We start from the raw sequence: 26,156 nt of genomic DNA, 5'->3' as shown, positions 1-26,156 counted from the left end.
TCTAAGGGAAAAGTTTGAAGCCTTTGCAAAATTCAAGATCTTTAAAGCAAAGGTTGAAATAGAAACTGGATTGAAAATCAAATGTCTAAGATCATATCAAAGTGGTGAGTTTACTTCTCATGAATTTAACTGTTACTGCGAGACAAATGGAATTAGGAGACAGTTATCTATACATCAGACTCCTCAGTAGAATGGAGTACGGGAAAGAAAGAACATAACCATTTTGGATGCAGCAAGGTCTATGATGATGGAAGCTAAATTGCCTCATATCTAGTGGAGAGAAGCAGTGAATACAACAGTCTACAAATTCAATAGAGTTCACATCAAAGGTGAAACCGATAAGACTCCTTATGAATTATGGTTTGGACATACACCTATTGTTAAATATTTCAGAATTTTTGGAAGTAAATGTTATATCAAAAGAGATGATTCAATTGGAAAGTTTGATCCTAGATGTGATGAAGGGATATTTCTTGGTTATTCAATTCAAAGCAAAGCATATAGATGTTATAACAAAAGATTGCATAAAATTGTGGAGATTGCTAATGTGAAAGTGAATGAGTAGTACATAAATCAATCTATATCATATGATAGGGAAACAACAGTGGAAATGATCATAACTGAACTGACAATGCCTCAACCAGTACACAAAACTGAGACAGTTACACCGACACAATCAGAAAATTCAATTGTGATTGATGATTAGAGTAGTGAACCTGAAGTTCAGAAGACACCAAGTTATGTAAGATTAAATCATTCTGAAGATCAAATCATTGGAGATAGGAACAACGGAGTTATGACAAGAAGAAGAATGACAAATGAAGAGGTATGCCTTATTTCTAAAGTTGAACCAGCAATTGTTATTGAAGCCTGTAAGGATAAACATTGGTTAAAGGCTATGGAAGATGAATTAGATCAGATAGAGAAGAATGAAACTTGGACTTTAGTTCCCCAACCTAAAAATAAGAATATTATTGGAACTAAATGGGTTCTTAGGAATAAATTGAATGAGGATGGTCAAGTTGTAAGAAACAAAGCTAGATTGGTTTGTAAAGGATATTCTCAAATGGAAGGAATTGATTATGGTGAGATATTTGCACTTGTAGCTAGAATTAAAGCTATTAGACTAATTCTTTCCTATGAAGCTCATAAGAACTATAAGGTTTATCAAATGGATGTTAAATGTGCATTTTTGAATGGTGAACTTGAGGAAGAAGTATAAATTGAGCAACTTTATGGATTTTCACTAACAAATAATAAAGATATGGTTTGCAGATTGAAGAAAGCTTTATATGGTTTGAAACAAGCTCCTAGAGCTTGGTATGCAAGGTTGGATAAATATCTTTTGAAGCTTGGTTTCACTAAAGACAGTGTTGATAGTAATCTTTATTATAAGATCACTGATGATGATATTCTAATTATTGAAGTATTTGTTGATGATATCATTTTTGGAGGAGAACATAAATTGTGCATGGATTTTGCTAACAATATGAAGAATGAATTTGAAATGTCCATGATTGGTGAGATGAGATTTTTCTTAGCTTTGCAGATTACTCAAACTGACAAAGGAATTTTTATCTATCAAACTAAGTATCTGAGGGAATTTTTGAAGAAGTTTGGTATGGATAATTCCAAATCGGTAAGTACTTCTATGGTGACAAGTGAGAAATTATCTATCAAGGATACTTCTACATTGGTAAATCCGACAAGGTATAAGTCTATGATTGGTGGTCTGTTATATTTGACTCAGACTAGACCGGATATTATGAATGCAGTAAGTATTGTTTCAAGATATCGAAGTAATCCTAAAGAAAATCATGAATGTGCAGTAAAAAGGATATTATGGTATTTGCAAGGAACACGAGAATATGGTTTAATGTATTCTAAAAATGATGATTTTCACTTTATGTGCATATAACGACTCAGATTGGGCAAGAGACATTGATGACAAAAGAGCACTTCTGGTGGAGCTTTCTTTCTTGGAAAGAAACTGGTTTCATGGATCAGCAAAAAATAGTCAGGCATTTCTTTATCTACTACAGAAGTTGAGTATGTTGCAGCAACAACTAATTGCACTCAAGTCTTGTGGATGGAGCAAATGTTGAAAGATATTAGGGTAAATTGTAGTGAACCGGTAGTTATCTACCATGATAACTCTACAACTATTGACATGTCTAAAAATCCGACATTTCACTCTAAGACAACATATATCAATAAAGTATAACTTTTTGAAGGACAAGGAAAGGAAGTCAAATTGGTTTATGTGAACACTAAAGAACAAATTGCAGATATATTCACTAAACCACTGTCTAAGGAATCATTTGAGTATTTGAGAGATAGGTTAGGGATTTATGCCCCTCTGACAGAGACTTTATTGATGCAGTTTGTCATCAGTCTGACATGCATTATCAAAAGATATTATTCATTCTAGCACTGATGAGTGGTGCTACTACTCAAGGGGAGTAGTAAGCTTTGAGATTCAGAGATTTATATTCTTGCTTTGATATTTTTGTCACATTTCCTGGCATTGATATCAAAGGGGGAGTGATACTGATATGAAAAATAAATTCAAAGATATCTGTCACAGGGGGAGAATTACTGGTATTCAGGAGATTGTTGGCTATCTTCCAAAGGGGGAGACTTGTTTGGCATTTCTTGGTACTTAGATTTTTTTCACATCTAGTGTTGCCATCAATGTCAAAGGGGGAGATTGTTTTCATTATGGATGAATTGATTATGTGGTGCATTGATGTTTTATCATTGATGTCAACACTAGCTATTATGGTTAGTTACCGATATATAGGTTTTGGTTACCAATAGAAGATCTAGTGTTACCGGTAGAAGAGACTATCTATTGGACACTTTTGACATGTTTGGATCAATGGAGTATGTTTGATTTTATGTGTTACATGTTCCTTGAGCATGTTTTGATCAATTGGTTTTGACTTGGTAATTAGATGCTATCATACACCCTTACCAACATTGGTTTAAGGTTTAACCGACAGAGCTTTCACTGAGGAATCTTGACAGGATGCATAATTGGTGTTGGTGCAGCTTCTAGATGGATTTCAGGATGCTGAAGATGTTCTTTGATCGTGCTTCAACTACTTGAAGACATTGCTTTGGCATGGTGGACCCAGAATAGGTTTGGTACCTATCTAGGTTATGGACCGGTATCATGATAACGTGTTATCTACACATTATTGAGATGTTTCGGGATGTTTAATGGATTGGTTATTGTTGTTTTGGTCTTAAGCCGACATGGCATATCATTGTAATATGGATTTATGTAATGATCTTATTTTAATATCTTTTAGGTGACCGACCTAATTGGTTTAGGCCTTAGGGTTGGTATAAAATGATGTAAGATCTCACTATAATAATTGTTCATGGTTGTGGAATGTAATATCATATGTGAAGGAGATTTGGTCGATCACAGGTGATTGAATTGGGATTAAGGAAGAGGTCAAAGACCTTCAATATTGAGCTTAACCAAGACTGTAATCAGCCATGGTAGATGCTATCTTTGAAAGTTCATTATTCTAGATTGTTGTCCATATATCTTGAGGTGGTTTAAACCTCTTTAGTCAGTGAGACTCTTTTGTAATGAACAGTATGCTCTAGGCAGTGTGCCTTCCTGCATGTGCAGGCCCCTCATTGCACATACTTTCTATAGAAGTATCATCTAATTGTGGGTAGGCTTCCCACCATGGTTTTTCCCTTTCCAAGTTTTCCACATACAAATCATGGTGTTATTTGGTATGGTTGCTTTGCATTGATTATCTATTTAATTGTTAAGTTACATTGTTTACTGATACTTAATTTGGTTAAAGGTTATTAAGTGGATTAAATGTTATAATCTTTTAACAACTGATTCACCCCCCCCCCCCCCACCCTCTTAGTTGTTCACCAGTTATCCTAAAACAGGGTTTTGTTGGCAACAACAAGAAGGAAAAGTGAGGGGGGGTGAATCAGTTTTCACTGGATTAGAACAATTAAGCACAATCTTAGATTTGATCAACTGCAGCAAAAGGAAAGATGACGAAAATAACAACAACACACATAACACCAATATTTTTGACCTGGAAAACCCTATTAAGGGAAAAACCACAGTAAAAACCTACCCACAATGAGATAATACTCTACAATAATATGCATAAATATTAAAATGGGGAATGCACATTCATTCAGGTACACTGCCTAGAGCTCACTACTCAAATTACAAAGACTTAGAAGGCTCCAACCCTCAGGAAAGGTTAACTACCTTACAATTAGATTTGGATTATAATCCAAAAAGAATGAACTGCAAAAATAGCATTTTCTAATGCTTGATGACAGTTTTGGTTAAGCTCAAATGTATGCTCTGCACCAATCTCTTGTCTACACACCACACCAAAAGATGAATTCACTTTTTCGCACATACACAACTCTCTGATAATCTAGACTCAACACCATGACACCAAATTACATGAATTTTACACCCATTTATACAAATCATAAACCTTGACTACAAGGTCGGCCAAACCCATAACACCTAATTACAAAATTACATCACACGATACATAAGTCAACCATCATACCAATATAATGACATAGATAGCATAACATGGACCTAAATCAAATCTCCAAACACTCATCACCATTGAAAATCTCGCCAAGACCAACCACAACACATTACACCACCAAAATACCGCATAACATGAAGAATATCATTGGATCATAAAAATTATCATAAACTCATGCAATAATCAATGCGGATGACCAAGATAAATAGCACATGATTAGAAGACACCAAAAAAACATGTTAGAACCATTCAAAATAGCTGCACCAACACCACTTATGCAATTATTCATTGATCAAATGCTAACGTTCAAGAATACTCAACATCAACAACTCAAATAAGAAAGATAACTTCTGGAGCACCAAATCAGAAACCACTCGAAATGAAGATACACATGAACATCCAAAATGTTAACTCAAATCCGCAATACAAGATATCATCATATGCTCATTGGATCAAAAATAGACTCTGCTAGCCACTGGACAGAAATACCAAAGCCTCAAATGCAATCACCAGATCAAGTGATATGATCAAGAAGTCTTTCAGATTATTGAAACCATTTATTTGCAATACCAAAACATAGGAATATTTTGACAATAATGACAACAACATCCAACAATCTCCCCCTTTGGCATTGATGACAACATATGAATGTGAAAAACAATCAATGCAAAGGAACACTAGTAGAAATTTGGCAAATAAATGACTAAGTGACTAAAACTTTTAGTCACGACAAGTAAAAATGACCAAATTCTTGTCATTTTTTGTAACATAACTATAAATGACTATTTTGGTCATTAAGTAAGAAAACACAACTAAATGATTAGTCACACAAATAAAAATGACTAAATAAATGACTAATTTGATCATTGGATAAAATACACAACTAAACATCAAATTTATGCTTGAACAAAAGTTATACACACACATATAAATGACAAAATAAATGACCATTTTGATCATAGGGTAAAATCACAACCAAATAATTAGTCACACAAACAAAAATGACTTAATAAATATTTAATCCTTTGGTTCCATTTAATCCACCTAGGATCATAAGCTAGAATTATAAAATATATAATTGCGCGTTAAAGGCATTGTAATCAAATTATAGATTAAATTTTAAAAAAAAATTTAAATATAATTAAATTTATAGAGGTATAAATGAATTATTGATAAATTTAATTAAATTGAATAATTTTATCTAATATGATTAAAATATTAATTCAATTATAATTAAATTATTATATTTAATTACCTTACAAAATTAGATTAGCCAATCTCTCTCTCACATTTTAATTATAGACATGACAAATTAAAGAACTTTAAAATTTCGATTTGAAATAAAGTTGGGAAAGAAATAAACCAAGTCAATTGTACTCTATTTCTCATCTAAATTATATTTACTTCAAACATTATAAAACATTTTGTACAATTTATATTTGAATTATATTTACTTCATTCATTCATATTTATATTTTTTATATTTTGAAATCCGTATATATTGCTATTATGATTTTATATCTTCCAATATATTATTCAAAATACTATGATTTTATAACTTCCAATATTTATTCAAAATATATTTTATGACTTCCTAAAATTATCTTTTCTTTTAAGTCTTCAAAAATTTTCCCTCCTACATTGAAAAGGCAACAAATGTGTTCATTTTGTGAAAGGAGGGAAATAGAGGAAAATTATAGTGCAAAAAACTCAAAGTTTGTGAATATTTCACATGCCTTCAGGGTTTCTCTTAAGTTTACCTCGGTTTATATTATTGCTAAGATTTCATGGCCATGGAAGGTGGATTTCCCTACGTAAACAACTACATCAAGCCAAAGATCATCACTCTTTCACCATTGAATTCCCATCAAAGAGTTGGAATCTAAGAGATGTAAAGTTACATGCATGAAAAGAGAAATACCAAAGCTTCATATAGCAGTTAAGATAAAGAACAAGGAGTTACAACTAATGACTCAATAAGAGGTAGGGTTTTTCATCCAAATCAACACCCTACACTGTGAGAAAAAATTCCTTTTCATTTTAAATCTTCTTGTTTGCATGTTTAGAGAATCATACCAGGATTCCATATAGCTATGATAAGTTTTGAAAGAATTCTTATTAAGAGATTAATGCTAAAAAAATCAATCACATAGTAGCGGGTTGAAAGAGAGCTTCATAGGGACTGTGTATACATATGAATCTAAAGTAGGTTGAAAAAGAAGCTTATAAGATAGTGAAAGTACAATATCCAAGGTTGTCACTCCTTTTGGACTGTTAAAGGGTCTTAGATCACTGCCATTAGTGCCTTTTGTGAATATCATGTTGCTTGTGACTGTTAAAGATTCTCTTTTCTTTGAACATGCATATTCATTCAAACCTCTTTTGTTTACTTAGTAAACCTAGCTCCTTGATCCCTTTGTTTGTGCATATCTTATTGTTATTGTCCATCTTAGATAGAGGGACTATAATTTATGGGCTTTGACTGTGTTTTCCTTCCATTATGTCACTATTATCATTTCATTCTAAGACCGAGATCTCATTGTTTCTATACTCCTATAAATTGAGACATTATATAATGCTATTGGATTTTTCTCCTTAACAACCCTCTGCTATCACTTGATATCAATGGTCAAGCCTTGTAATCTATTCTTTTTGTGTCTGTAGCTGGGAATAACCATTTTGACCCTTTGATTACTACTATTAAGAAACTATAAACTTCTCACACTGTCACAACCCTTATTATGATAGTGTTTTTGACTGCTAATTGATTCTTCATTGTCTATCTGTGTCATGAAAACCCTTGATCCTTATTGCCCATCATACCGTAAATAGGAATCATTGCATGCTTATTTCTATTATCTCTAAATCTTCTTTAACATACTATCTCATAACACACCTTAATTTCCTCTACTTTGCAAACTCACTGATATCATCAATCTTTGCATTGTCTTTGGATGAATCTCACTATTCTTTCCTCTTAAGACTTTGATGACTGTTTTGTGTGTGATTGAGATCAAGGTATCTCTTCGATGGCTATAACCTTTGTGAATTTTCATTGTGGCTGCAACAATCCAATGAAGATATTTGCATCAATATCTATTGTTATCATGCTATGATATATTCTCATATGTTGTTGTGCTATTAGGAAAATGACTTCCTAATAGGTTTGAGACTCTCTTTAAGATTTCTCTTAGGTTCCTAATGTGGTACATTGTCCCCAAAACCTTGAATATCTCTCTAATGGCTGCATGTTCTAGGTACGCTTTTAAACTGTTAAAGATCATTACCCATAAAATTGATTTATCATTTGTTGCTCATATCTTTGTAGAATGGTATTTCACTTCTATTTTTGTGTCTTGAAAGGATTGTGATACCTTTCATTGCTAGGTTTGTCATTTGAATGGTGATGTGCACTTAACATGACCGTCAATAGTTTCATAACAAATATGCATACCTTGTAGTTTGGTCTTCATTTGCAGTGATTGTATTGGTTGTCCTTGTTCTTTCTATGACAATCATCTTGATAGCCTTGCTCTTCTTGTAGCTATTTTGTTGCCTTAGTTCTCATGCTTAACTTCTCCTTTCAGACCTTAATCTGCCATCTTTGAGATCTCAAAGACTTAGTTTGTTCACCTTGGTATCTTCTACATGAATTATATTTAAAAAAATAATAGACTCTATAAAATATTTACTGGGTAAGTTTTCTTTTGTCTTTTCTTTCTCTGTTATAAAATCCCTCACTATGTCACTTGCCTATGGTATCATAAATCATCTTGTATATTTGACTTTCTTTGTGGTTTTGTAGACTACATCAATAATACTCTATCAAAATACTATGCTCGCCATCTTTTAGACTATTGTGGTTGTGATATGAGCCTTTGACTACTATAATGCCCTTTCTTTGGTATTGCTGCTCTATCATTAGCCTTTGTCTCTTATTTATTTAGTGCATTAGACCCTTCATTGTCTACATATACACTGATTTTTTTGGGTCTCAATGAATAATATTTTGTGTCCTTAATGGTCTGGGATTCTCACTCATTATGTTCATATATCTTTGTAAGACTATGATTTCCTTCCTTACTGCTTTATGCTTAATTATCTTTATATTGCTAAGGTCTGAAGCTGCTTTCTTTATGATCATTATCTCTAACAGTTCTATAGATTATCTTTTCATCGGTATAGTATTATTTCTTATGGTCTTAAGACAATCTACATTATTATCTTCCTAGATCTACAAGTTGTGATATCTTTAGGACAGTGACTTTCTCTTTTGATATCCTTATCTAGGTTGATGATTGTTCTTTGTGTGTCTATTTGATTTCTTTATGTAGCTTATGGTTTCTTAAGATTTGTAGCCTTGTATGGTCATCTCTTTGCTATGAGAACTATTATCATGACTGTGTTGATCCTTCATGCTCTTTATGAGACTATCATGATTGTTTCATATCCCAAAATGATCATGGGTTGTGCCCTTTAATGGCATCATGACGATCATTATATTCCACAAATCATACCTGTCTTTTCTCTTCCATGCCTTGTGGTTGACAACTCTAAATAATCTGTATTGCTCTTTTGAATGCACAAGTGATTATGCTTAAATCAGTGAGAACCCTTCTATTTTTTGAGATTGATCAAATTTTTGTTATCACTGTGTTTTTGTTCTTGACTGCTGGCTATATCAAATAATCTCAATGATTGTCTTTTTCCTTGGCTATCACCATTGAAAGAAAACATAGATCTGATCTTTGATCTATTGTTGCACTTGTTGCTTCCAAACTTCTACTCATCTAGCTCATAAACAAGAATCAAATACTGACTGACCTATGCATCTAAAGGAGTGCATGGATCATTCATACCTCGAGAATATTCATCTTTAGCATCCAAATGGATCTCTTCATGCTTGTTTTTTCCATTGTGACTTTTATCTTACGTCCTTCTTGAAACAATCTCTATGCATGAACTTTGCATTAAATCTTTGAAGTGCACTCATGATTTGCTCGATCCAATCCCTTGAAATGATTACTTATCTCCTCCAAACTAACAAATATGGAAAATACACCAAAGATATGTCTCTTTGCATTGAATGACAATGGGTGAAAAGATTACTACTTGATTTACCTTCAAAGTAGGTTTGTGTCGCCATTTAAGATGTACAACAAAAAGGAACTTACAAAGAAAGAGAGTCTTCTTGCATTAAGATTGAGAGTCTTTTTGCATTAAGAATGCCCCATAATCCATTAAATCACTCATTTTCTAGCCTTTAATTGCATGATAAATTTAGAACTCCACCCTTGTCTTGTCTTGAACTATTTGTAATGATTTTGATGCATTTTGCAAGCTACTCATTTAGGAAATCTATCTAAACTATATTGTTGACTAAGAGTGCTATTATGTTGTCCTAGGATAGTCCTTATACCAGTCTCTTATTTTATTTCCATTAAGGACTTTTACTTATTTGTCATCTCTTATCTGTCAATGGTGACTGTTACTGATCTTTAAACTCAATCAAGTTGATTGTGATGACTGCATTTTAATAGTTGTTCTTACATTTGTCATCATAGTTGTTCTCTTTGATTTGTAACTACTACAATCTCCCTACTATAATTATATTATACAACAATCTTCATGGCCTTATGTTCTTCAATGGACTATTCTTTTATTATCCTAAAGTCTTAGGATCTGCTACAATGATTTATGTCTTTGTCTCTGAATGAGAAAAGGCTACTCTTTAGACTGCAATAATGCTCGTTAATGATATCTACTATGTATTAAGCTCTTTCCTACTTTGGACTGCATCATTATTTGTTGATGGCCTCCTTTTCTTTCTCTATATCTTGATATTGGAGTTGATTGATTATGACTGTTTGTTCATGCATTTGTCCATTCTAATCCTTCAAGATCTTGACATAGACTATCTTTTAGAATGCTATCCTTTGACAAGGATTGTATTTGTTGTAGCATTGTCTTATTTACTGTCACATGTTCCTTGAATGGACTATGAAATGATTGTCTCAGACTGCGCATTCACTGTCATTGTGATCTCATCTCTGAGTTCTTGTCTTTAACATATTCCTTTGACTTTCTATTCTTGTTAATGGGTTGCTTTATAGTCTGGAAAATACCTTGCTCTTACAAGATTTTGGATAATGCCTTCCATTAACAAGAATTTGTCTTCTTGATAGTGGATCTTACTATCTTTTCTCAGACTTTTGAGAGTGTCAAAACATAAGAGATCCATATGGACTGTATTCTCTACTTTTCTAGTAATGATGATGGCTTTCTTTTCACTTTTTGACAATGACTCGATGAACTCTAGTCTCCATTCATATTGTGGCCTTACTGTGCCAAGCATGTTGGATTGATCTTCTTGAATGGACTTCCCTATGTTATAGTGATCTTTGCATGCCTTTGAATATCATTTCAGTCTCTGAGAAGGTTTTGAATTAGGTCTGACAGTGGCTCCTTAAAGGCTCATCTCTGTCTTAAGTCTTATGATGTCTGCTCATATATCTTAAGCTCTGTGAACAATGCTTCCATATTGTCTTTTGCTACTCTCTGTCATCTTTAACTGTGATATGAATATCTTAGTGAACTCATCTATGAAGTATGTTTAAGTTATTCAATGTTGTAACTCTTTTCTTATTTCAGACTTCTAATTGTTGTAGCTAGTCTTATCATTACTGCCATGACTATGGGGAATGCTTAGAGAATTACATTTTGTATAATGGGGATCTATTAGAATCTTTATTATTGCACCTACTTCTCAAAAGCTTACTCTTTGTGCTCTATGACTCAAATGTTATGTGAATAATGCTTCCCTTAATCTTTGGCTAATAGTCTTCTTTACAAATTCATTGTCATATGACAAACATTCTACCTTTCTTTTCTTGATCATGATTATGCATATTTTCCTTGTTGAGCTAACAATCCTCAAGCCTTGAATCTTCATTTCTTTGTTTGATGGTGAGTATTGGAAGATATTATTACCATACATATGTCTCCTTTGTCATCATTCTGGGTCAAAGATCTCTTATTGTTGTATTAAATTATTGTATCCTTTGGAGAACTAAACATTTCTCTATCGAATACTCTTGCTTTGATTTTCTATGGCCTTCTATACAATTCCCTTGAATTACTTCAAACAATTTGATGATTGCATGGCTCTGGGTTCATTATTTTTGTTGATAGGGATATCCTTTGGGCTACTCATGGCTATATTATCACTGTGAGCTTGGATTTGTATTGCCATTGATTTGTCAAAGACCTTGTAACTATCACAATGAAGCTTTTACAATGTATTTTCTCTTCAAACTTATAATACACATAAAGACTATGATCTCCTTGATTGATCTTTTCTTTTATTAATCTTGTGACCATAACTTATGAGTTGCTCGTGAAGACTCAAATTGTTAATATGACCATTTTTGTTCTTCTTGTTGTCTTTTAACTGAGATTTTACCTAATATCACTACCCTTGAAATAACCCATGCATCTCTTGTGTTAGGTTCTGATTCATATCTTTTCACTTCTTTTGTGAGGGCTTCTCACATATCCTCATCTTTTGATGCAATTAAGACTCTTTTAGTATTCACTGCTTTGTCAAATCTTTGTCTCAACATTGGTGATGCATAATTATTGTGGCTTTGATTCAAATAGTCAACAATGGGACTATATTCTTTCATCTATCTTTTGGGACTGTAGCTATGCTTTCAAGTTATCTCCATTGTTTTTAACCTTGAAGCTAGGTCTCATTTTGTAAGGGCCTCTGTGGTTGAGTTCTCACTGCTATTTTTACTGTCCTAAAGGACTGTATGATGTTTCCAAGCTATCACAAGACTTCAAGAACTATATTTTCTAGGATTATAACAATCATCTACCAATCTTTTGATGAATGCAGTGCTAAGATCCCTTGACTGAAAATAGACCTCTTTTAAAACCTTTCCTTTTGTACTTTTGACTGCAACTTCTGGGTGCTTTAAAGGTGCTACAAACAACAAAAAACTCTCACAATCCTCTCTATCTTCCTTTAAGACTAATATTGATGGTTGTTTGCTTTTCATGGTTCAGTACCATCTTTTCTAAAAGTATCCTCTGTGTAAGGATTGTTATCTCTGATTTAAAAATAGTACTGTCACTATTTTTGTCTTGCATGATGACTCAAATACTATGAATCATGGAACACTTTCTTCCTCTCAATACCAAAGGATCTTTTTAAACTTAAAGTCCTTGTAAAGAAAACCTAGGCTTCATCACTTCAAAATAAAGATACAGTTACAATAATAAAATCCACCAATAGTAAATGCAAGGACTTCTACTTTTGTTGCAGAACTGAGGTTTTGTTGGGTTAAAACCCTACCTATCTTCAAATCTGAATGCAATCTTCTTCAACCACTCTTCCACTTCTCTTTCACTGGTCTTTCACTGCTGAAAACTAATAGAAGCCTTTGTTTAAGAGACTAGCCACCACTATAATCTTGCATGAAGAGGAACTTTCAACAAAAAGGGATTTCATGTGCATGACAACTGAAGTTCTTTCTAAAAAACTCCAAGTTCACCCCTTTACTACGTGCAGAGAACATCAAGCCTTGGCATGATTGCAGGCTAAAGACAACTTTCTGGCTTTTGGCTTCTTGGACAACAGGTGAAAGCACTTCAATTCTTTTAAATTCTTTAAAAAAAAAAAAAACCCTCCTTTTACAAAATGAGCCTTTCTTTGCTATCTACATGAGAGGCTTCTAAAGTTTTGAACTTTTGACTCTTTTAATGAGCCTTTAATTCAAAACAAAGACATTATTCATTCTCCTTATTCTTTTGTCAATTAAAAATAAATCTTGGAATGGATCTTTTAAAACCTTTTAAAGATTTTCTTTTACTCTACAACATTTAAATCCCTTCAAAAATTTTGCATGAAGTCTAGATGGACATTTTAGGATTTTTTACCTGAAAGTAAAAAATAGGCAACAATACTTTCATCATTACTTTTCTCTCTTTGTATAGGGATCTGTCCTCAAGGACTGTTATAAGATTTGTATTCACTATATTTTGGTATCTCTTATTTGATGCTTGAAGCCTTCTATTGAAGCTCTTCATTTGTCTTATTTCTCATTACCTTGTTAGGTCTTTTACTTCATGGTGATCTTTTAAGGAATGTCTTTTATATCTTTGTATCCATTCCTTGGGTTTTCTCTTGAAGTGTATGTGTTTCTTGATGCATAGATTGGACTTGTGACCTTTTGGGCTGCACATAGGGTCTGATATACAATGTCTTTCAAAGGACTCTAATCCCAATTGATTCCTTTGGTTCTTCTAATGGAATAGGTTTGCAATAATATTGTCTCTTTGCATTTTGATTGTTGTCTTGATGAAGGTTATCACTATCATTTGAACATTTCCGCCTTCAACCTACCATTGTCATTGCACTAATCTATCCAATCATGGTACCTCTATCATGCCTTTGACTGATAACTAAAGTCACCGACTCTCCATATGTTTTTTACCTTTACTGCTACTATGAACTCTAATGACTCTCTTAGATAGTTTTGTGACTGTGAAAGGATCTTTACTGCTCTAACAGGCCTTGCCTTGGAATGATCTTGCTAGATTGTTCTATCACAATTTTGGTGACTATGTTCTTTACTTTGCTTCTTTATTTGTGTTCTTATGTCATTCTATGTACCTCTCCTCTTTGGCAGTGGCTTGTCTTCTCAAAAATGAACGTTATGCTATCATTTTGTTGTGCTTGTGACAGTGGCTTTAAATGGTTGTTCTATGATGCATCTCTTCACTGTCATAGTGGCATTGATTGCCTACAAATTATTTTATCATGACTGCTACAAATCTTGATGCTTTTTGTTCTCTGATTCCTGTATCATCTCCATTATTTGGTCGACCTTTACTCTCTATAATCAATAATCCTAACCCTTGATATTTTGTCTTGATAGAGACTACTGTCATTTCCTTATTGTGTACCATATTTTATACCTTTATAAAGTGCCTTTATTGTATTTTATGTCATTATATACATGATATATATGTGTACACTTTTTATTTTTAAAGTTTTAATTGTTTTCCATAAACCACTTATGACACAACACCTAAATGAATCCAATATGGCCAATTGTATTAGAGAAGCTATTTAATATTTCAAGCACTCATATTCAAGTGTTGCAGTTGTATATGTTGCCAAACATACTAGGAAGATTATTTAAGCTTATACACTCTTCCATGTTCAAGTGTTACAGCTATAAAAATTGTCATTAGTGTTGAGAAGGTTATCAAAGTTTTAGACCATCTAATGTTCAAGTGTTGCAGCCATGACATATTGCCAATAGTATCGAGGAGAATATTTAATTTGTCACACCATTCTGATTCCAAGTGACACAACTATAATAGATTGCTAGTGGTATCAAGGAGGTTATTTAAGTTATCACAAAATTCTAACTCTAACCTCCACAGTTGTGATAGGTTGCCAATGGTATCAAGCAGGTTATTTAATCCATCAGGCCCTTACAAGTCCAAGTGTTGTAGTTGTGACAAGTTGTAAATGGTGTGAGGGAGGTTATTTAAGCTATCAGATACCTCCAAATCCAAGTGTTGCGACTGTGATAGTTAAGCCACACACGCGCGCGCGCGCACACACACACACACACACACATGTACACACACACGTGTGCACACACACACACACACACATTTAATATACATATACATTTTTATATGGATGCATGGCTTAAACAAACCTCTTGGTACCATTGGCAATATTTCACAACTGTAGCACTTGAATATGAAAGTTTCTAAAATCATAAATAAACAAGCTAGTACCATTGGCCAATACTTGGGCCAAATCCTATACATATGGATATAGAACCACACCATTTGGTGTTGTAACTAGTTTAGGTTTTATGTGCATGTGTATGTGTGTGTGATTGAGGAAAATCATATGTATACACATATATATGCATATATGCATGTAGATACTCACATTTCATACACATATGTATACATGGACATCTATAATACACATGCATTTTTAATGTGTATGCATGGCTTAAACAACCTTCTTGGTAGCATTGGCAATCCATTACAATTGTAGCACTTGAATATGAAATAACTTCATTCCTATTGCATTCTTATTATGTATTAGTGATGCTATTTAAGATTTTGAGCACTCATATTCAAGTACTACAATGTTGATATTTTCAACATTGTTAGTAGCTTGCTTCTTTCTTGCTTTTTAGTGCTTGTATCTATGGCTTTCTTATGATGACACATTAAACAATTGATAGAAAATCAAGAATCCAAACTACAAGGGCAAATGGGAGGCTCCACTGATTGACAATCCTGGTAAGCATTTCTTTATAAATGATGTATCATTGGGGTTTTAAATCTTTAAAATCTTATGGTCTCCAATACTCTAATATCTAACACTCTATTGCAACCTTATTGTGAATACAAATTCAAGGATGACCCCGAGTTATATGTATACCCTAATTTAAAATATATTTGAATTGAGTTATGACAGGTTCGTATATGTATTTCATCTTTAAAGTTGTCAAGTCAGACTACTTGTAGTGTCTTGGTTGGATTTGAGTAATTGATTCCATTTGGCATTCCGTGTTCTCCTATTTTCTTGTACAACATGTCAAATTAGGAACCTTATTTGATAATATTTTAGTGTCTAATGACCTAGAATATGCAAAGAAATTAGCATAGGAGATATGGGGCAAAACCAAAGATGTGAGTCAATCTTGTTTTTTTGAAATCCTCTCTTGTAGATATTTTAGGTGATTGTAGAGTTGGTCATTGTAGATATTTTAGCTGAGTGTAGAGTTGGCCATTGGTCATTGAATTCCTCTCTTGCATATATTTTATATGGTGATGTGATGTCTTTAAACATTGATTCTTTGTTATCAAATACTTGATTTGTATTTTATAGAAATGTATATTTATAGACTAACAAAGGATACATGGTATAATTATTCTTTAAAGGGTGATAGCTCAAATGGAAGAGCACCTGCTTTACAAGCAAGAGGATGGTGGTTTGATTCCATCATGCCCTAATATGACTAAATATACCAATTAACAACAAACAATGACTAAATTAACAACTAAATCAATGACCAATTCAATAACTAAATAAATGATTGGTCAACAACAATCAATGAATAAATTAACTAATAAATAAATAACTAAATAAATAACTAAATAAATGACCAAATTAATGACTAAATCAATTACCAAATTGATCAATCAAAATAAACAATAAATGACTAAAATTTGTTAGTCTTAAATTTGGCCGCATTATAAATGACTAGCAATAAACTACTAATGGTCACGTGACCAAGATTAGTCATTTATATGCAATTTTTAGTATTTTTTTTAGTCATTTATTGTTGTTTTGTACTAGTGGAATGAATCAACATCAACAAAAACCAACAGGGTCCCCCTAAGATCATGCACACAAAGCTCCAAAGATAAAATGGTTTTTCACATGCCTCTCTCACCCTCTGACAACAATGCCAAAGATATAAATTGATTAAGCTTATCTCCTCATAGAAAGATCAAACTGTAAAGTGGAAAAATCGAACCCTAGTCGTTCTCCCCTCCCCAACTCCAAGGAGAGAGAATGGGAGAGTCACTAGGGTTGATGGTTTTCACTTGGGAAAGACTTTACATTCAAAAGAGGGGTTGAAACCCACAAGATCCAATCCCACGCAATGCAAGATTGGATTCTAAATGAGTTTCAAGGGTTAAGACATCAAGGATACCCTCTTTTGTAAAGAATGTAGATAGAAAGATTAAGCTAGGAATGCATGAAAAGTAGGAAAGGTTCACTTATAAACAGAGATAGGGATATGGGATGAAGTTGCGGACCTGGAATTAGTAGTAAAATGTCCAGACGGTGCTGTTCTGCAAATTTGAGCAAAATTTGACGGGACAATGGCGCCCGACATGCACACGGTCCTCCGAAAAATCCGCGAAACGAAGGTGGATCTGTCCGTCTCTGCACAAGGATTCCAGATCTTAAATTACAGTCACGTACCTGCAACCTACACACAGAAAAGAGAGGACGATTGGGGGGTTAGGGATGAGGGGTTTTCCTTTAGGTCAAACCCCGGTTTTAGAATTAACCAAGAAATGAGAATGCTGTAAATGTAAATGTTTGTAATGTAAACAAGTACGGATACCTTGTTGTAAGAATGTTTGTATTCTTACATGCGAAGGTGTAATGTATGTAGTATGTAATGTGTTGTAAGTGATCTCCTCTTCAATGGTTGAATCCTTGTCTTGAATGCAACACTTAGCCTTAAATGGAGACTTAGAATGATCAATTGCTTGAAAGAATGCTTGAATGCTTGAATGTCGCTTTCGCACCTTCCTCACATATATCCTCCCCTTTTTGAGAGGGGAAATGTAGTTTATATACTTGTCAATTAAGGCTGATAGACTGATTTTCCCGACCTTAGGCCGACCAGGAAATGTTATTTTCCAATTTGCAAACATAAAGACCCGAAGCCCCATAAGAGACCGGGCCCAAAATAGGGCCAGGGACCAGGGCGCTGGGCGCCATGGTCCTGGGGGACCAGGGCACTGGGCACCATGGTCCTAAAGGACCAGGGCACTGGGCACCATCGTCCCACCTCCAGGGACAGCAGGGTCCAAGGAGGATCAGGCCAGGGTGTTGAAAAATGCAGTTTTTGATGTCATGAACAAGTTTCGGGGTCTCCATTCAGGTTCCGTGTTGTATCGCCATCGTGAAGACCCAAATGCAGTTGAAATTGCAAGTGTCACAATTTTAGGACGCTACATTTAGCCCCCACTTTAGCGGGAGTATAAGCGTACGCTCATACTTCCGGTAAAGTACAAGGAAACAACATTGAAAAACTTTCACCATGTCAAGGAGACAAGATACACCAAACCCCAGTGGACTAAGGATCTTACGACTTCGATTGACAAAGTAAAAGGGAAGATCACGAGGGAGAACCATGACTGTCAGTAGTAAGGTTCCCTCACTATGAGTCATGCAAGAAAGATATCAAAAATTTTCAAGGCAAAGCTAAATTTGTCAAGAAATTTTCAAGTATCTTGAAAAGATATGAACGGGATGTATGCCCCCCTACGTTAAAGTGATTGCACATGCCTCACCGGGGGTGATCGCTTTAAGGTAGTGATACATATAAGAAATGAGAAAGGAGCATGTTATCGCAAGGATTTAGCCCCCAAGTGTGAGATAAGCCCAAGGATAATAGACACAAAACACAAAGCACAAGGTGACTTCGCTTTCCTCGGGGTCAATATGCTGTATGATAATTCATGTATATCATATGTATGTATGCATAATTGTTCTTCATTCCCCAATCAAGGAAGGTCACCTAGAAGAAGGGAACACATGTGTCTTTTGAGTCAACATGAGAGAGACCACGAGAGATCTCAATGCTTTGCATCATCCTCAAGTAGACAACACTAAGGACAACAAATAGAAGAATGAGAATAACACATAGAAGAAGTAACAAAAGAGAGGAGGAGAGAATCTGCTATGCTAATGAAACTAGTCTAGCACGTCATCTACCCCCGATCTTACTGATCAATATTTCGGGAAGGTAGGAAACACGCTAGAGGAGGAACATCCAACACAGCAGATGGAGCTATCACAAGATCCAAACAAGGGCTATGTTCATATCCCAAGCCATGGTGTTCTTGTCTAGGAGCTAGGATAAGTGCTTTAGAAAATGCGTTAGATAGATGGTTATCAACATCAACATATTCATATTCACTATCAGAATGAACAGGAGTAACATTTTCATCATGAATAACATTTTCATCTATATCATCATCAAGATTTATAAAAATAGGATCTTTAACTCGCACAGGATCAAGACCATCATGCATCTTATGTTTAGGAGATTTCGGCTCAATCGTCGGCTGAGGAGAAAATGGAATAATATTGGCTGAAGGTGTTTTTGGGGATTGCAAAGTTTGAGAAGCAGCTCCCTGAGCTCTAAGATGACGCTTTCGTCGGCATTCACGTGCAGAATGATTCTGTCTAGTCTTAGTAGGAAGTTGAGAAGATTGAGGAGGAGGAATGTTCTCATCCTTATCATTTGGGTGTTTAGGTTGTGGTCTCTTAGGTTGAATAATAGGAGAAGAGGAAGGTCTCTTCTCTCCATAAGAGGAAGGAGGAGGAACTACTCCATATAAAGGAGGAATATTTGGTTTAGGAAGGAGACCAAGCCCATCATGATGAGGAGGTATAGGTCTACCTTTAGAAAGTTTATTAGACATAGGCATAGTCACATCCATAGGGATGGGTTGGGAATCTTCTTGAGGAAAGACATTAGTTTTATCTTTCAAAGGAAGAACTTCCTTCTCAAGAATGATAGGAATGTCAAGTTTGGGTGTTCTAGGTTCACTTAGAGATAGGATCATATCTTTTTTCCACTTTTGATAAGATTTAAAAAGATGATCACTTCGCGGAGGAAGAGATTGAAATTGTTTAGGCCAAAAGTAATCAATAGGAACCCTAGAAGTTCTTTCAGCTGGTTTAAAGAGACTATGATTGAGAGTAACAACTTCACCATTATGGGGAAATTTCAAACACTTCTGAATAGGAGAAGCGATAGCTTTCATGGAAGATAGCCAAGGATAGCCTAGATTCACACGAAATTGTTCGGATGATGGAATAATAGCAAAGTCCACATCAAGGGATTTGTTATGGACCTCAATAGGTAATGTAATAGAACCAATTGCAGGAGAAGAAAATGCATCAAATAATTTCACAACCACATTTGTTTCGTCATAGATCACTTGATTCAATTGCAAAGTAAAAAGAAATTCTTCAGTAATGACATTAACCCTACAAGAAGGATCAATAAGCATTCCACGGCAAGGTGTGTTCTTGACTTTTGCAACTATATATAAAGGACCATCAGGTGCCCTGATAGTTTCACTGGAATCAAATGTGATGGAAGGTTCTTTAGGGATTTTCTGCTGCTCTACAAAGTTAATCACATTAGGAGTCATAGACACAAGATCATCAGGTGAGACAGAGGAATCAGTACTATCAATCGCATTAGAGGTATGAGAAGGTAATGGATCAGTAAAAATCTGAAGATTTTGGTTAGGAGGAGCTACAGATGTGTTGCCTTTATCATTCACACCAGAAACAGAGATAGTATTATTATCAATCAAATCTTGAATTTTACCCTTTAAAGAAAAACATTTTTCAGTATCATGCCCAGGATGACGATGAAATTGACAAAAAGATTTGTTATCAAAATAGGGTGAATTAATCTTTGTAGGATCTATTTGCCTGATAGGAGGAAGAGTAAGCACATTTTGTTCCAATAACTTATTCATAATACTATGCAAAGATTCATTCAAAGGAGTAAACTTTCTTTCTTTCTTGAAAAATTTAGAAATAGGAGGCACACCTGATGCTGCATTCACATTGTTGTTGATGATGTTTTCATTGAATTTAATGGACTCTCTGTTTTGTTTAAACTTCCCAAATGGTTGTTGAGTACTATCACCCTTATCACTCGGAGCCATAGGATTTGCTTGTTCCATTTGACTCACAGTCAGTTGATAATGGTGAAGAGTTGCGCACAACTGTTGGAAAGAAGTAAACTCAGAAAATAGGAGTTTTTCTCTAATATCTTTTTGTAAATTAGAAATAAAGATTCTTTGAATATCATTGTCAGGCACTGGAAAAGAAATTTGAGCATACAAATGCTTATATCTACCGATGAAATCAGTCACTTTTTCTTTAACACCTTGTTTGCAATGCATTAAATCAATCAAAGTAACTTTAGGACTTATATTGTTTTGAAATTGTTGAATGAAAGCATTTGCAAGTTTTTCGAAAGAAGAAATAGAATAGGAAGGCAACGAGCAATACCATTGTAGGGCTTTGTCTCTTAATGTTCTAGTGAACAGTTTTGCAAGCAACCTTTGGTCATAAGCAAAATCAGTACATATTGTTTGAAAAGTCTTAACATGTGTTAGAGGATCACCATTACCATTATAAAGTTCCAAATGCGGAATTTCAACATGTTTAGGGGGGATAGCTCGAACAATGTCAAGAGAAAGTGGGCTCGCAACATCAAATGTGGGCACACTAAACTTAGATTGATTCATAGAAGCAATTTGTTGTTGTAAAGAAGAGACAGTTTGTACAAGATTGTTAATGGTCGCTTCAGTCGAAGAGTTCATATTAGACGTGTTAGATTGTGATGGAGGTGTTATGTTATTGAAAGAAGGTAGAGAGTAAGGTGGTGGGACACTATGATAGTTAGTCATAGGAGATGATTGGACAGGAGGAACACTACAAGGAGGAATGGAATGATTAAACGAATTGCCCCCTTGCGTCATGTTCATTTGTGGTGATATAATAGGAACACTTATTGAAGGAATGAATGAAGAAGTTGGATTGAATGAAGGAAGAGGGTTAATTGAAGAAGAAGGATTGCCCCCATGACTAGTGATCATAGGAGGAATGTCTTGTGTTGAAGTAGTCATTATGTTTGATGTAAAAGTAGGTATACTAGCAATAGGAGTTGTCAAAGGAATAGAATGATTGACTTGAGTAGGAGGTTGTGTATAACCTAAAGTTTCGGCACAACTCTTCATAGGCATCACATTCGAATCCACAATGTGTACAATACCACGCAAAATATCAATTCCATTCTTATCACTTTGAACCATACGTTTTAGACCCTCAATCAAGGAAAGAGCTTGACTATCGGGGTATTCTTGAGACATCCATTGTCAAAAATCATCAAATTGGTTATCCAATTTTGAAAGTTGTTCTACAGAAACCTCATGGAGAGCTTCTTCATCATTAAGAGGATTAGAGGAATTACCCATGTCCTCGTTAAAAAGGCCATTCAAATTAGGTTCCATCTCCTCGGTAATTACACCTTGGAAAGACTTAATTCTAAGGCTTCGTCTAACGAGAATAGTGTAAGTAGGGCTTATTGTTGTAAAACTCATGCACTAAAGAAAGAGAGAAGATTTTGAATTTTATAGGTAGCAAATTTCAATAAAATCAGCCAATCTCCTAGATTTAAGCTGTTAAATGCAATAAGGACAATCTCCCAAAATTTCAGAAAAAATGTCCGGGACCGTGGCGAACGGAGTGCACACGGTCCTCGCAACTTTTTTCGAAATTTGCAGGGATGAAAGTTATGATGATTTTAAAGCTAATCTAAAAAAATTGAGTGATTTTATGATCTATAGATAGGCCAAATTAAAGTTGCAATCTCAAAATTGAACCCTACCAAGATTGTTGAAAAATGTAAATTTTGAATTTTGAAAAAGACAAGGAAACTGAAATTTTGAATTTTATGATTTTAGAAGGAATACTGAAAGCAATGCAGGTTTTGAAATTTAAAAGTTGACTCGATTTCATGCAAAATTCAAATTTGAAAGTGGAAATCAAAGTTGTTGCAATTAAACACTTAATTTCAAAAGTCACAAACTGCAAAAATTTGAATAAAGCACTGAGATCTCGAATGAATGCCAACACACTTTTCAAATTTAGGACTGTACGAAACACAATTTTGATATGAATTTCAATTTCAACAATTTTGAATGATTAGAAGCCTCAATCCAAGCAATCGCTAGACCAACTTTGATTGTAATTTTGAAAGTGTTAAAATTGATAAAATCAGCCAAAATTCTGGATTTTAGCAAAAAAATACAGTAAGATCTAGCTCCCAAAATTTCGGAAAAAATGTCGGGGACGATGGCGCTCGGGGTGCACACGGTCCTCGCAACTTTTTTCCAAATTTTCAGGGATGAAAGATATTGTGATTTTATTGCGGAATCCAAAGTTACAGCCGATTTGGAGGTGTTTTGATCAATGAAATTATCAGTCAAAGGTTGAATCAAGAAGGTTTTAAAAATTAGGGTTTTGACATTTAACCACTTAATTTTCAGAATTAAACCACAAATATGAATTGACAATTTGCACTAGAAGGGTAGATCTGAAACAAGCATTAACAATTAAACATTTCACAAGTTTAATTACTAAAAAGAAAATTTTAGGGTCTTTTTATGCAATCAACCTCTAAAATTTGCAAAAGATCAAACATGGAAATATAATTAGGAAAGCAAAATTTTCAGATCTAACCATGAATAATCAGAATGAATGTTCACGTTGGGTTCACCAAAATGTAAAGCAGAAAAATCGAACCCTAGTCGTTCTCCCCTCCCCAACTCCAAGGAAAGAGAATGGGAGAGTCACTAGGGTTGATGGTTTTCACTTGGGAAAGACTTTACATTCAAAAGAGGGGTTGAAACCCACAAGATCCAATCCTACGCAATGCAAGATTGGATTCTAAATGAGTTTCAAGGGTTAAGACATCAAGGATACTCTCTTTTGTAAAGAATGTAGATAGAAAGATTAAGCTAGGAATGCATGAAAAGTAGGAAAGGTTCGCTTATAAACAGAGATAGGGATATGGGATGAAGCTGCAGACCTGGAATTAGCAGTAAAATGCTGAGACGGTGCTGTTCTGCAAATTTGAGTGAAAGTTGACGGGACAATGGCGCCCGGCGTGCACACGGTCCTCCGAAAAATCCGCGAAACGAAGGTGGATCTGTCCGTCTCTGCACAAGGATTCCAGATCTTCAATTACAGTTGCGTACCTACAACCTACACACAGAAAAGAGAGGACAATTGGGGGGTTAGGGATGAGGGGTTTGCCTTTAGGTCAAACCCCGGTTTTAGAATTAACCAGGAAATGAGAATGTTGTAAATGTAAATGTTTGTAATGTAAACAAGTACGGATACCTTGTTGTAAGAATGTTTGTATTCTTACATGCGAAGGTGTAATGTATGTAGTATGTAATGTGTTGTAAGTGATCTCCTCTTCAATGGTTGAATCCTTGTCTTGAATGCAACACTTAGCCTTGAATGGAGACTTAGAATGATCAATTGCTTGAAAGAATGTTTGAATGCTTGAATGTCGCTTTCGCACCTTGCTCACATATATCCTCCCCTTTTTGAGAGGGGAAATGTAGTTTATATACTTGTCAATTAGGGTTGATAGACTGATTTTCCCGACCTTAGGCCGACCAGGAAATGTTATTTTCCAATTTGCAAACATAAAGACCCAAAGCCCCATAAGAGACCGGGCCCAAAATAGGGCCAAGGACCAGGGCGCTGGGCGCCATGGTCCCACCTCCAGGGACAACAGGGTACAAGGAGGATCAGGCCAGGGTGCTGAAAAATGCAGTTTTTGATGTCATGAACAAGTTTCGGGGTCTCCATTCAGGTTCGGTGTTGCATCGCCATCGTGAAGACCCAAATGCAGTCGAAATTGCAAGTGTCACAATTTTAGGATGCTACACAAACTATCCCCTTTAGAATAAACTCACGGCTCTGAAACAACTCACTAACTACTTTGGCTAAGTAGCAACATCAACTCATCAACCTGAATAAAGAGATAAGACTATAAAGTCCACCAGATTGATGCATCTCAATGCACCTAGTTCTTATTAGGAGGGATAGAAACCCCTAACTTGTCTCTCAAATGCACAAATGTATCTGTAGGCAAAGACTTAGTGAAAATATCTACAATCTGATCTTTTGTAGACACATACTCCAGTTTTATTTCTTCATCACTAACTTTCTCCCTCAAGAAATGATACTTAATTGATATATGCTTCGTTTTAGAACACAATACCAGATTCTTGGAAATATTAAAAGCTTTAATTGTTATAGTAAATAACAGTAGCCTCATCATACACAACTCTAATATCTTTCAACATTTGTTTCATCCAAACTACCTAAGTACAATTTGTAGCAGCACCAATATATTCAGCTTCAATAATAGATAGAGATATAGCATCTTGTTTCTTGCTCGCCCATGAAACCAACTTCTTCCCCAAAAAGAAAGATCCATTGGTAGTTCTCTTTCGATCATCTACATCACTTAAACAATTAGCATCAGTATAGGCATAAAGCATAAAATCATCATTCTTTGAATACCATAGCCCATAGTAAATAGTTCCCTTCAAGTATCTGAAAATTATTTTAACAACAATAACATGAGTCTCTTTAGGATCAGCTTGAAATCTGGCACAAAGACACACAACATGCATAATATCCGGTCTAGTCTAAGTCAAGTACAACATTCCACCAAGCATATATCTATACAAGGTTTGATTCACTTTCTTAGATTCATCATTCTTAGACAATTTGCATCCAGTCACCATAGAAGTTCCAATAGGTTTAGAATCATCTAACCCAAATTTCTTTAACAATTAATTCACATACTTAGATTGAGAAATGAAAATACCTTTATCGATCTGAGTAATATGTAATCCTAAGAAGAATTTCATCTCACCTATCATAGACATCTCCAATTCCTTTTGCATATCATCAACAAACTTCATACTCAAATCATCATCTCCTCCAAAAATAATGTCATCCACAAATACTTCAACAATCAAAATGTTATCATTCTCAACCTTAAAGTGTAATTTGCTGTTATTAGTACCTTTACAAAATCCTAACTTCATCAAATACTTATCTAATCTTGCATACTAGGCTCTAGGGGCTTGCTTCAACCCATATAGTGC

Source organism: Cryptomeria japonica, chromosome 1, assembly GCF_030272615.1.
Source record: "Cryptomeria japonica chromosome 1, Sugi_1.0, whole genome shotgun sequence".
NCBI lineage: Eukaryota > Viridiplantae > Streptophyta > Pinopsida > Cupressales > Cupressaceae > Cryptomeria > Cryptomeria japonica.
Note: the sequence above shows the minus strand (reverse complement) of the source record.